The sequence below is a fragment of the Heloderma suspectum genome, chromosome 1 (genome assembly GCF_057233095.1).
Source record: "Heloderma suspectum isolate Gila_16-S chromosome 1, 16-S_ref, whole genome shotgun sequence".
In the NCBI taxonomy this organism is placed as follows: Eukaryota; Metazoa; Chordata; class Lepidosauria; order Squamata; family Helodermatidae; genus Heloderma; species Heloderma suspectum.
The window spans coordinates 394,711,117-394,723,136 of NC_139458.1; positions in this window are offsets into that span (position 1 = coordinate 394,711,117).

The window sequence follows — 12,020 nt, forward strand, 5'->3', positions numbered from 1 at the left end:
AAATAGCTTCAGCACCTTGGATAGCTCCGTTAGAGTTCTGGCTGATTCTGACCGAAACCCAGAGCGGATCCACTGCCCCGCCGACATCGGAGCCACCAGCCTCCACTGTCCTGAAGGTTTGGTGAGAGTCCCCCAGGGATAGGGAACATGTGGCCCTCCAGTTGTTGCTGGACTGCAACTCCCAGCAGCCCTACCCCATATAACCAATGGTGAAAGAGGATGGGAGCTCCAATCCAACAGCATCTGGACGGTCACACATTCCTGACCCCTGGGTGAGAGGATGGAAGTGTGAGCGTGAGGCTGAAGGCCTAACTATACAAGGCCTTAAAAGGCACGTTTGGGAAAGGTACTTCTATCACAGCTACACTTATTTTTATTTTCACTTATTACATTTCTAAAGCACCAACAGCCGAAGCTCTCTCGTTATTTTGAAGGAAAAGCAGCTGGTAGAGCGAGGAGAGGCCATAAAGGTTAGGCGTCTGCTCTCCTTTCAGGAGAGACTGGAAAAGAACGCGTTCAGGAAGCCCCTCAGGTCCCCAGCGCCACAGTGCCTCTTCCTCTGAGTGGCAGGCAGGCAGGGAACGGCAAGCAAGAGAAGGCAGTGGCTGCTCCTACCTTCTTTCTCTTGCTCACCCTCCCTGGTCACCATGGGAGGGAGGATTGGGCCCCCAGTGCTGCCTCGGCAGTGGTGAGCAGCTGCCAGTGCTGGGTAACTACAGCACAGAGGGTTTGCCATTGAAGGAGCAGCCATCTCCTCCCCTTGCTAACACACCTGCGCTCTCCCTCAGACTGGTCTGGTTGTGGAGACGGCCCAGCTAGCCCAACCCCCCAGCGCCCAGTGAAAGAGGGCAAGGTGATGGCTGCTTCTCCAAGGAGCAGCCACCTTTTCCTTGCTTGCTCCCTCTCCTCCACACTGCCCAGTGAAAGAGGGGGTGTGAGCAGGTCACTGCCACCTTTTGTTCCCTTCCTCTGGGTGGCCCTGCTAAGACTAATCCTTCCTGCTGCATTACCCAATGGGAGAGGATGAGCGAGAAGGTAGAGCAGCCTCCCGCAAACTGGATGTTTTGGATTACACCTCCTATCTGGGGCTGATGGGAGTTGGTCCAAAATATCTGAAGGGCACCAGGTTAGGGAAGGCTGAGTTAGAGGGTTGCAGTGTGGGAGGATAGGTGAGCAATCGGAGACAGCTGCGACCATCACTTGCCACTGTCAAGAGAAAGGCATCGCTTACGCACATGCACACATGTATGTACACCTGCCAACTCAGGATGACATGAAATGGACTCTAGTCCATCAAAACTTATGCCATAATACGTCTGTTAATCTTTAAGATGCCAGAAGGTGCCACAACAACTTCACAGTAAGCTCAAGTCTGGGACAAATGTGCTTCCCTCTAGTCATCTTCCAAACCAATTCTCACCCAGCTAATAATACCCACAACCCTCCACCCTCTTCCATCTCTCGCTTCCAACTGTCAACTGACTCAACCCCCCCCACACACCCCAACTGTGATTCCATACTCCTTCCAACTCCCCCTTCCAGTTATCTCAACATTCGGTGTGTTAATGGCCCATTACAGATAAAAAGTTCTCCCATCCCTGGTTTAAACAGAGATCAAGTCTGCAATCGTATACATGTTTATCTGAAGTAAGCCCCATTGAACTCACTGGGACTTACTTCTGAGTAGACATGTAGAGGATTGCAGTGAGATAAGAGGCATTTTAATTCTGAGAGAGTGGCAGGTTCTGAGAATAGTGTAGAGAATACAGCCAGGAGTTGGCATTTTGCGCTAGAAGAAATGTACTAAGTAATTTTGTGACCTCTCAGGACTCTATACTAGCAATTCTGTTTCAGTAGACTAATAAACATTTTCTCTCTGTTCAGGCAGACAGACACCCATGCAGTAAACAGTAATTTATGGTTGTGAAATAAGAGGCTTCCAATGAGGCTTTTTTAGTTCACACCTTTAAATTAGTCACTACCCTGAAGCACAACTGTTGAGAACTAACATTCTCTACAGACAGCATTCCAATTGAAATGGAGGTATGTGAATTGTTCCCCCAGCTAATCCTTTTTTCTCTCCATCCTTTTTCTTTTTGAACTCCCAAACCAAACCTTGAATTTCTAAGTAAATTCACTCTGGAACAACACAATACAACTCCCTTAAAAATACACAAACACACACAAGAATTCACTGCCCGTGTTTTGCAAGGCACAAAGTTTTTATTATTTTAAGCAATTATTGTTTATTTTTATATTTTAATTATGGGTTTGTAACTAGAATGTGTAATGCAATGCCACTTAACTTTCTAAAAATGCTTGGACAGTTTTCTGTACAAAAATAATACTAAACTTTTGCAACGTATTTTCAGGGTTAAAAAGGTTGGGTTGGAATCCAACAAGTGTCCCTCCACTGCTAGAAGGCTTCCATCAGTGGAACACGGAGGGGGGTGGTTCCCCCTCCGCTCTGCTGCCCCTTGTATACCCCCCAAAAATCTGCTTTCAAGGGTCCCCCAGTGCTTCAGAGCAGATTTTACAGGGAAGGTAATTGCGTCCCTCCCCATTCTGCTGACAAAACCCTTCCATCAGCTGGGGGGGGGAGGATTAATTGGGTGCCTCTGTTATTTTGAATAGTTCTACTATACTGAGGGTGCAGTCCTATCTGGATGCCTGTCAGCCTCTGAAATTGGAGGCTTAAGCCATCCAATGCAGAGCGGGAGGAGGGGCGCCTCTGCACTCACATTGTGCTGCATTTTCACTAGACGGGCGTTTTTACCAGTCTAGCTGAGGCGTTGGGGAGGGGCAGGGAAGAAGTCTGGAAAGATTGGAGGGTTCCTTGTAAGCCACCTCCCCAGTCTCTTCCCCTCCCCTGTGAACACCCCCTTTCTGTCCTCTCCGAGGTTGCATTTGCGAGCTCAGAGAGGCAGCTGGCACAGTTCTCTCCACACTGGCTGCGAGGGGGAAGGGGAGGGGAGTTCAGGCTCCTGGATCTGAGGTCGGAGCGCTGTCTCTGACCTCAGATTGAGGAATCCAAAATATCCTATGCCCCCCAGACTCTGTCTAGGGGCATACGATCAGTCTCTAAAGTAATTACATGTGTTTAAAGGATTCCATAAACCTGGGGCTCTCCAGATGTTGTTGGATTCTAACTCCTATCAGCCCCAGCCAGCATGGCCAGTGGCCAGGGATGATGGGAACAAGAGTCCAGCATCATTTGGATGGCCAAAGCTTCCCCGCCCCTGCTATAAACACAGCTGAAGTGCAGAATTTCAAATAAGCCCTCATCTGATGAAAGTAGCTGAAAAAATATGTCTGTATGAAAAGGCACCAACCAGTTAAGAAGTAAAATGTGGATAAATTACATTCTCAAAGAGCTTTTTATAGCCTGCTTTCAACATTGTTCATAGATACAGGACAGAAACTATTAACTAGTTCTGAGAAGTAAAACATAATGCAAAACGTGGTTGAAATAACTTCATCACAGAACTTCAGCATGCAATCAGCGCAAAACATAAGGAAACTAGTTGCAAAAATTGTTATGGGAGTAGATTCATCACTAGTGTTGTACTATGTAGTAAGTGCAAAAAAAAAATCCCAAAAACAAAACAGGATTTCATCAATAAATATGTAAAATTGAATTGGGGGTGGGGAAGAATCCCTAGTAGTATTTATATTGCAAAACATAATTAAACTTTTCTTTTAAAGACCAGAAAGGCAACTCTGTCCCACTGTACAACACCCTTCTCCGTGAGCCCCTGCCAAAGGAAGTGAGGTGGGTGGCTACTAGGAGGAGGGCTTTTTCTGCTGTGGCACCCCGGCTGTGGAATGAGTTCCCTAGTGAGGTTCACCTGGCACCTACATTGTATTCTTTCCAGCACCAGGAGAAGCCATTTTTATTTTCCCAGGAATTTTAGCATTTTATCTCTTTAGACTTTTAGCTTTGCTGTTTTAAATCTGTATTTTAAATCCCTGCACTGCTGTTAGGTTTTATTCTGGTTGTATTGTTTACTGTGGTTTTAATGTTTTATATATTTTGTATTGTTTTATTATGTGCTCTTTGGTTTTAATTTTTGTGAACCGCCCAGAGACCTTCGGCTATTGGTCAGTATAGAAATTAATTAATTAATTATTCTGTTCCTCAGTTCCCTCTCCCCAGGGACTCATTGAAAATAGCATATGAGCTTCTTCTAGAAATACTATTAAGATTTGTTTTTTAATTGGTCTGGACTTTGGTGTCTGAGGATGTTAGTTTTATTTTAACAGGTTATGGCTTTTTTACGCTTTTAAAATACTATTAAGGTACCACACATGTTCAGGATGGAGCTGGCTACATACAAACCTTTAATATCTGAAGAGGATGCCAGGGAGATGAAAAGTATTTATGGAAATGTGACAACCTAGGCAGTTCAGGAGTTTTGACAACGCAGTTGCGTTTGGTCTATTTCTGCTGATTTTATATCTCTTTGTGGGGGTGGGGTACATTGCTGGAGTTGAAGTTTAGTTGTAGGATTAATGTTCACACTGTATTTTACTTTTGCAGATGGACTGGAACACTGAAATGGTCCCAGGGCCGGCCCTACCATTAGGCAGAGTGAGGCAGCTGTCTCAAGCAGTAGATGCTGGTGGGGGAGGGGCAGCAGCGGCAGCAAGGAAGTGTAGACCTGTGGGTGCTAAGCAGCCTTTTCTATGCCCCATAACCTAGCTTGCTGTCCTTAGGTGTGGTGGAAGACACTGTCACATCGCTACTGCTGAAGTAAGATTCAACTCTCACTCTGGTCAACGTCTGTATATGGGATTTGGGGTGTAGGTACCATTTTATCCTTTGCCTCAGGCAATAAAGTGTCTTGAGCTGGCCATGAATGATCCACATCATATGGGCTTGTTCCAAGATGGTATCGCATGAATTGGGTTCGGAAACAAATTTTCCCCTCTCAGAAGCTGACTTTTCTTGACATCTAGTGGAACTACTTTATCTGAAAGGATCCAGAAAGTGTACTAGATCCTCAGCCACACTCATTACACTATCCTTCCCTAACCTGATGCCCTCCAGATGTGTTGGACTGCAACTGATGGAATTGTAGTCCAACACATCTGGAGGGCACCAGGTTGGGGAAGGCCACATTAGACAGTTGCACATGTCTAACAAAATCACCCCTTTCAGGCTACCTAGTTCCACCTGTTTCTCACCACTTGTTGATTGCAGAATTCAAACTAACAGCAAAATAAATGGGGGGGGGGATCACTGAATCCCTCTCCTCTCGCAAAGTTGTGTCCTGTACTAAAGTTTGCATTTAGCTGCCTGAAGGCCCCCATGCAGGTGGCGGCGGGGGGGGGGGGGATTTCAGAAAACAAGTGGCTACACAGGGGAAGTTTAAACCTCCTTACCCTGTGTGTGGTGGTCCCGACCTGGATTGGGAGGGCCTTGCGCTTACTTTTGAGTGAAAACCAAAGCAGATCAGCTGCACGCTACATATTTAACATATTGTGTAGTTTGATCTGCAGCTAGCCAACTTTGGGGGTGTGGTTGTAACTTCATGAGGTTGTTCAGATGATCAGCAGGGGAAACAATGTAGAGTCTGTGGTTTCTCCCGCCCCCGCATGTGCCTAGTTACCCTAATTACCGCGCTGCATTGCACGTTGCTGTGTTGTCCGAACCCAGCATGCAGCACACGCATAGTTGCATTTTCACCCACCCTACAACCCATACTGCAAGCTGTGGGTTGTAGGGTGGGTGAAAATGTACTCCGCCTGTGCCATGCACTGGGTTTGGACAACACGGCAACCCATGGTGTGGGTAATTAGGGTAATCCCAGTCATGCGAATGGCACACGCAGGGGCGTGGAAACTGATGCTGTGTTGTTTCCCACTGCTGATTGTCTGAACCTGGACAAAGAGGAATGCTGTGGATAGTTTGTGAAAGGAGATATCTTATGTGGGAAACTGACACATGCCTCTATAGAATCTGAAGATTTAGGAGTCAGCGTTATATGAACTCTTCTTTCTTTCTCTCCTGCCAAACCCTTTCAAATGTACTTTGTGTTTGACATTGTCTACATCTCTAACGGAGAATTAACTGGGGTGTGTGGAGAAGACAGGAAGAAGAAACATTCATGATATCTGTGCTTGGGTGATCTTTCTTTCTTTCTTTCTTTCTTTCTTTCTTTCTTTCTTTCTCCACTGATGACTCCCCAAATTTAGGAGACCTGCAATGGTAAGAGGGCAAGAAGATTGCTGAAGACCACTTCCATCTCATTGATCAACAATCCCCGTGACGCGACAGAGAAGTTAAAATGTTGCTTTCTTCTTCTCCGGATGAGCTCACAAGCCTCCAGAAAACTAGATTCCATTACAGCTAGGAAACCTAAATAGCAGTTGGATACCTGATGAAGTGAGGATTGTGAGGCACAATCCTAACAAGATAGGTGGCCGCCTCCGAACTCGGAGGTGACCGCCTATCCAAAGCAGGGCAGGAGAAGCAAGGAGCGGGGAAGGGGGGTGCTGAACGACACATAGGATATGTCATACAGGCAGCTACGCTCTCCCTGCCCCGGAATGCCCCCAGCCATGCCCCTTTCTGGCCGCTCCGCGCTCCTCTTGCGAGCGCGGAGGACAGGGCTGTTCCACGCTGGGGGGAGGTCAGTTCTCTGGGAACCGACCTTGGAGTGCAGGGTCCGAGGTCGGTTCCTGGAGAACAGCATATCCTATGGCCATCTAGCCGCTGTCTAGCAGCCATGGGATTGCTCCCTCCAAGTACTAGAGAATAATTGTTTCGTTCATAAATGTAGACATGCTTTAACTTTAAAAATCTCAAACTTGGGAAATCCATATTGTAGGTTTGTAGAAGGGTGCTACTGAGGAGTTCACCTTCATTTAATAACATTTGAATTATGGCAGTACTACAGTGTTGAAATATATGCAGTACAATCCTCTATATCAGAGTGGACAACTTCTGGGGGCCAATTCCCCTCCCACACAGAACCCCTGCCCCTGCTGCACCACTGAATTTGCAGCCAAAATTCAGCAGCATGACAGCAAGAAAGGGCCAGTTTTGATTTCGAACAGCTCTTTTTTGCCACTGTGCCACAGAATTTGGGTGGCAAATCACAGCTTATTCTATTGGAAATAATGGAAAACTGGCCCCTTTTTGATGCTGTGCCACCAAATTTTGGTGGAAAATTTGGCAGCAAGGGAGTAGTGGCAGTTGCAGAGAAGGCCAGGTGGGCTGCACGTGGCCCACCGGACGTGTTTAGCTTACCTCTGCTCTACATGTTTACTCAGAACATCCACTAGGTTTCATGGGACTTCCTTCTAGGTAAGTGTGCATAGGACTGCAGCCCTAAATGGATAGACCTGCCAATGTTCTAACCCACCTCAGCTATAAAACTGAACCATAATTAAATGAAGTCTAGATATATTGGGAACAGGGGAGTTCAACACAGCCTTAGCATCCACTACTTCAGAAATGTAATTTTTGTTGCAGACTCAAAGTGAGTTAATTTCTTTCCACTCTAAACCACCACTCCAAAATGTGAGGAAATATTTGCAGCCTCTATTTCTACAACAGATTAACAACGCTAGCAGAGGCTCATGTTAATGCTGAACAATCCAGGACAAGGAGCAGTCTGGTTTCATAAATGTTATGGCTAAAGTTAAGAGGGCTCACTTTGCTCTGAATAGCACAGGAATGTAAATATTCTGATGTAGTAGATTCCTAGTTCAGCACATGACAACATTAACCAAAAGATTATTAGGGCTGTGGCTCAGTGATCAAGCACATAAGGTCTCAGGTTTGCTCCTAGATAGACATCTCCAGTTTAGAACATAAGAAGAGCTGTGCTGGAGCAGACCAAAGGCCTATTTAGTGCAGCATTTTTAAAGGAACACAGGTAGCCAGGTTGGGGAATATCTCTGCATGAGATAAATAGATAAATGCCAAGTTCTGCACCTAGGAAAAAGAAATCAAATGCAGAGTTACAAGATGGGAGATACTTGGCTCCACAATACTACAAGTGAGAAGGATCTTGGAATTGTTGTCGATCACAAGCTGAATATGAGCCAACAATGTGGTGTGGCTGCAAAAAAGGCAAATGCTATTTTGGGCTGCATTCATAGAAGCATAGCTTCCAAATCCCAGGAAGTACTAGTTCCCCTCTACTCAGCACTGGGTAGGCCTCATCTGGAGTACTGTGTCCAGTTCTGGGCACCACACTTTAAGAAGGATGCAGACAAACAGGAGAGAGTCCAGAGGAAGGCAACAAAGGTGATCAGGGGACTGGAAACAAAGCCCTATGAAGACAGACGGAAAGAACTGGGCATGTTTAGCCTTGAGAAGAGAAGACTGAGGGGAGATAGGATAGCGCTCTTCAAGTACTTGAAAGGTTGTCACCGAGAGGAAGGCCAGGGTCTTCTCTCAATCATCCCAGAGTGCAGGACACAGAATAATGGGCTCAAGTTACAGGAAGCCAGATTCCGGCTGAACATCAGGAAAAACCTCCTGACTGTTACAGCAATATGACAATGGAACCAATTCCCTAGGGAGGTGGTGGGCTCTCCCACACTGGAGGCATTCAAGACGAGGCTGGACAGCCATCTGTCAGGCATGCTCTGACTTGGATTCCTGCACTGAGCAGGGGGTTGGACTCGATGGCCTTGTAGGCCCCTTCCAACCCTACTATTCTATGGTTCTGTGAGACCCTAAAGCAGGGATGGGGCAACTGACTGACCTGCAGATGATCTTGGGCTCCCTCTTCCATCACCCCTGACCATTGGCCGTGGTGGCTAGGGCTGACAGGAATTGGCGTTGGACAACGTTTGGAGGTTGCCCACTCCTGCCCTAGTGACGGCTGCCTGGCAGGGTCAATAACGCTGAATTAAATGGACCAATGTTTTGAGTTGGTAGAAGGCAACTGGATACGATCGTATCTGTTCAGATATAATTTCACTTAACTAAAAAAGCTATGAAATTTCTTTCTGTGGAGATTGTTGGGCAAGCAGATGCCTTTGGCAATAGGGTGCCCTGTTTTAGGGCAGACAGTTAAGCTAGGCAATCCACAAAATCCTTCAAATTCCACCTTTCATAATAATCTTGTCAGCCAGTCAATACATACACATGCATCTTTTAGGTGTGAAAGCCCATTTTAAGAAGGTGACTTTTGCACACACATGCTAAACAATCTGAACAAGAGTTTTAATACCCAACTCAAGCATGTAAGAATAAAAATCCTTCATCACAGAATTTAATAATGAAACAGAGGAGTCTTCCTTGAGGCAAAGAATGAGCCATCACTGGCACTTTTTTGATTTCTCTGAAAAGCAGAACGCGAGTCCGTCGGATGACTCTTCTAATAACAGGGTCAGACAGCTCTCATTTTGGAGATCAGGAAACACCATATCAGTAATTCCAGTCACCAAAGCCCAAGTCCCCACCCCTCAACTAGGAACATCAGAATCAGCCTTATACCAGTTGGTCCATCAAGCTTAGCATTGTCTACGCTTACTGACAGCAGCATTCCAGGGTTTCAGATGGGGTCTTTCTCAATCCTTCCTGGAAATGACAGGGATTGAACCTGGGACCTTTTGCATTCAAAGCATGTGCATTACTACTGAGCTATGGCCCTTGCCCTAATGAGAAGTTCCCAGCCAGTCCATATTGCTGGAACAGCACAGATTCTGCTATCTTCACAGCTGGCTTCCACTATTCAATTCAACAAGAAAATGTACCTAAATTTTCCCCAGTGCAGACTGGCAGTCACCATTCTCGGATGGTGCTTCTAGTTCATCAGTGACTGAGTAACGAAACAGATCGTTAGCTATTCCAGAATAATAACACTGAATTAAGAGTGTGTTCTTGAGAACAGTCCTTACACCTTGATCTTCACCATATTTATTTTGGAATAAGTCCTATTGAGCCCTAGTAAGTTTGATTGGTGCTTTTTCTTAGCTTAGGCTGGTTTGCCAACTGCAACCGTGTTTGGAAAAGGTAGATTTTGGCTCAGTTACACTTACCCTGGTTACATTCCAACTAGACTACTCTAACATGCTCTACATGAGTTTGCCTTTAATGAGAAACTTCAACTGGTGCAGAATGCAGCCACCTGGATGCTTGCTGGGGACAAGTATTTGGAGCATAACACTTAATTCGTACCAGACGTATTGGCTGCAAACTCACTGCCAGGCCCAATTCAAAGTGCTGCTTTGACCTTCAAAGCCCTAAATGCTTTAGGCAAGGTTATTTGAACCACTGATTGTTGTTGTTGTTCAGTTGTGTCCGACTCTCCGTGACCCCATGGACCATAGCATGCCAGGCCTTCCTGTCCTGTGCTCTCTCCCGGAGCATGCTCAAGTCCATATTCATTGCATCAGTGATGCTATCTAACCATCTCATCCTCTGCCGTCCCCTTCTCCTTTTGCCTTCAGTCTTTCCCAGCATCAGGGTCTTTTCCAGGGAGTTTTCTCTTCGCATTAGGTGGCCAAAATATTTGAGCTTCAGCTTCAGTATCTGTCCTTCCAATGAGCACTCAGGGTTGATTTTGTTTAGGACTGACTGATTTGACCTCCTTGCAGTCCAGGGGACTCGTAAGAGTCTTCTCCAGCACCACAGTTCGAACACATCAATTCTTCGGCGCTCAGTCTTCCTTATAGTCCAGCTTTCACAGCCATACATTACTACTGGGAAAACCATAGCTTTGATTATACGGACCTTTGTCGGCAAGGTGATGTCTCCGCTTCTTACTATGCTGTCTAGGTTTGCCATTGCTTTCCTCCCAAGGAGCAAGCGTCGTTTAATTTCATGGCTACAGTCACCGTCTGTGGTGATCTTGGAGCCCAAGAAAATAAAATCTGTCACAGCTTCCATTTCTTCCCCTTCTATATGCCAGGAAGTGATGGAGCCAGATGCCATGATCTTAGTTTTTTTAATGTTGAGTTTCAAACCAGCTTTTGCACTCTCCACTTTCACCCTCAACAAGAGGCTCTTTAGATCCTCTTCGCTTTCTGCCATTAGGGTGGTATCATCTGCATATCGGAGGTTGTTGATAATTCTCCCGGCAATCTTAATTCTGACCTGTGATTCATCCAACCCGGCATTTCTCATGATGTACTCTGCATATAAGTTAAATAAGCAGGGTGACAATATGCAGTCTTGTCGTACTCCTTTCCCAATTTTGAACCAATTGGTTGTTCCATGTCCGGTTCTTACTGTTGCTTCTTGACCCTTGTACAGGTTTCTCAGGAGACAGGTAAGGTGGTCTGGTACTCCCATCTCTTTCAGAATTTGCCACAGTTTGTTGTGATCCACACAATCAAAGGCTTTAGCGTAGTCAATGAAGCAGAAATAGACGTTTTTCTGGAATTCTTTTGCTTTCTCCATGATCCAGCGAATGTTGGCAATTTGATCTCTAGTTCCTCTGCCTCTTCAAAACCCAGCTTGTACTTCTGGTAGTTCTTGGTTTGCATACTGCTGAAGCCTAGCTTGCAGGATTTTGAGCATCACCTTGCTGGCATGTGAAATGAGCACAATTGTGTGGTAGTTTGAACACTCTTTGGCGTTGCCCTTCTTTGGAATTGGAATGTAAACTGACCTTTTCCAGTCTTGTGGCCACTGTTGAGTGTTCCAAATTTGTTGGCATATTGAGTGCAGCACTTTAACAGCATCATCTTTTAGGATTTTAAATAGCTCAGCTGGAATACTGTCATCTCCGCTAGCTTTGTTGTAACTGATGCTTCCTAAGGCCCACTTGACTTCACTCTCTAGGATGTCTGGCTCAAGTTCAGTGACCGCACTATCATGGCTATCAGGGGCATTAAGATCTTTCCTGTATAGTTCTTCTGTGTATTCTTTCCACCTCTTCTTAATCTCATCTGCTTCTGTTATGTCCCTGCCTTCTTTGTCCTTTATCATGCCTGTTTTTGCACAAAACGTTCCCTTGAGATCTCCGATTTTCTTGAAGAGATCTCTAGTCTCTCCCATTCTGTTGTTTTCCTCGATTTCTTTGCATTGTTCATTTAAGAAGGCCTTCTTG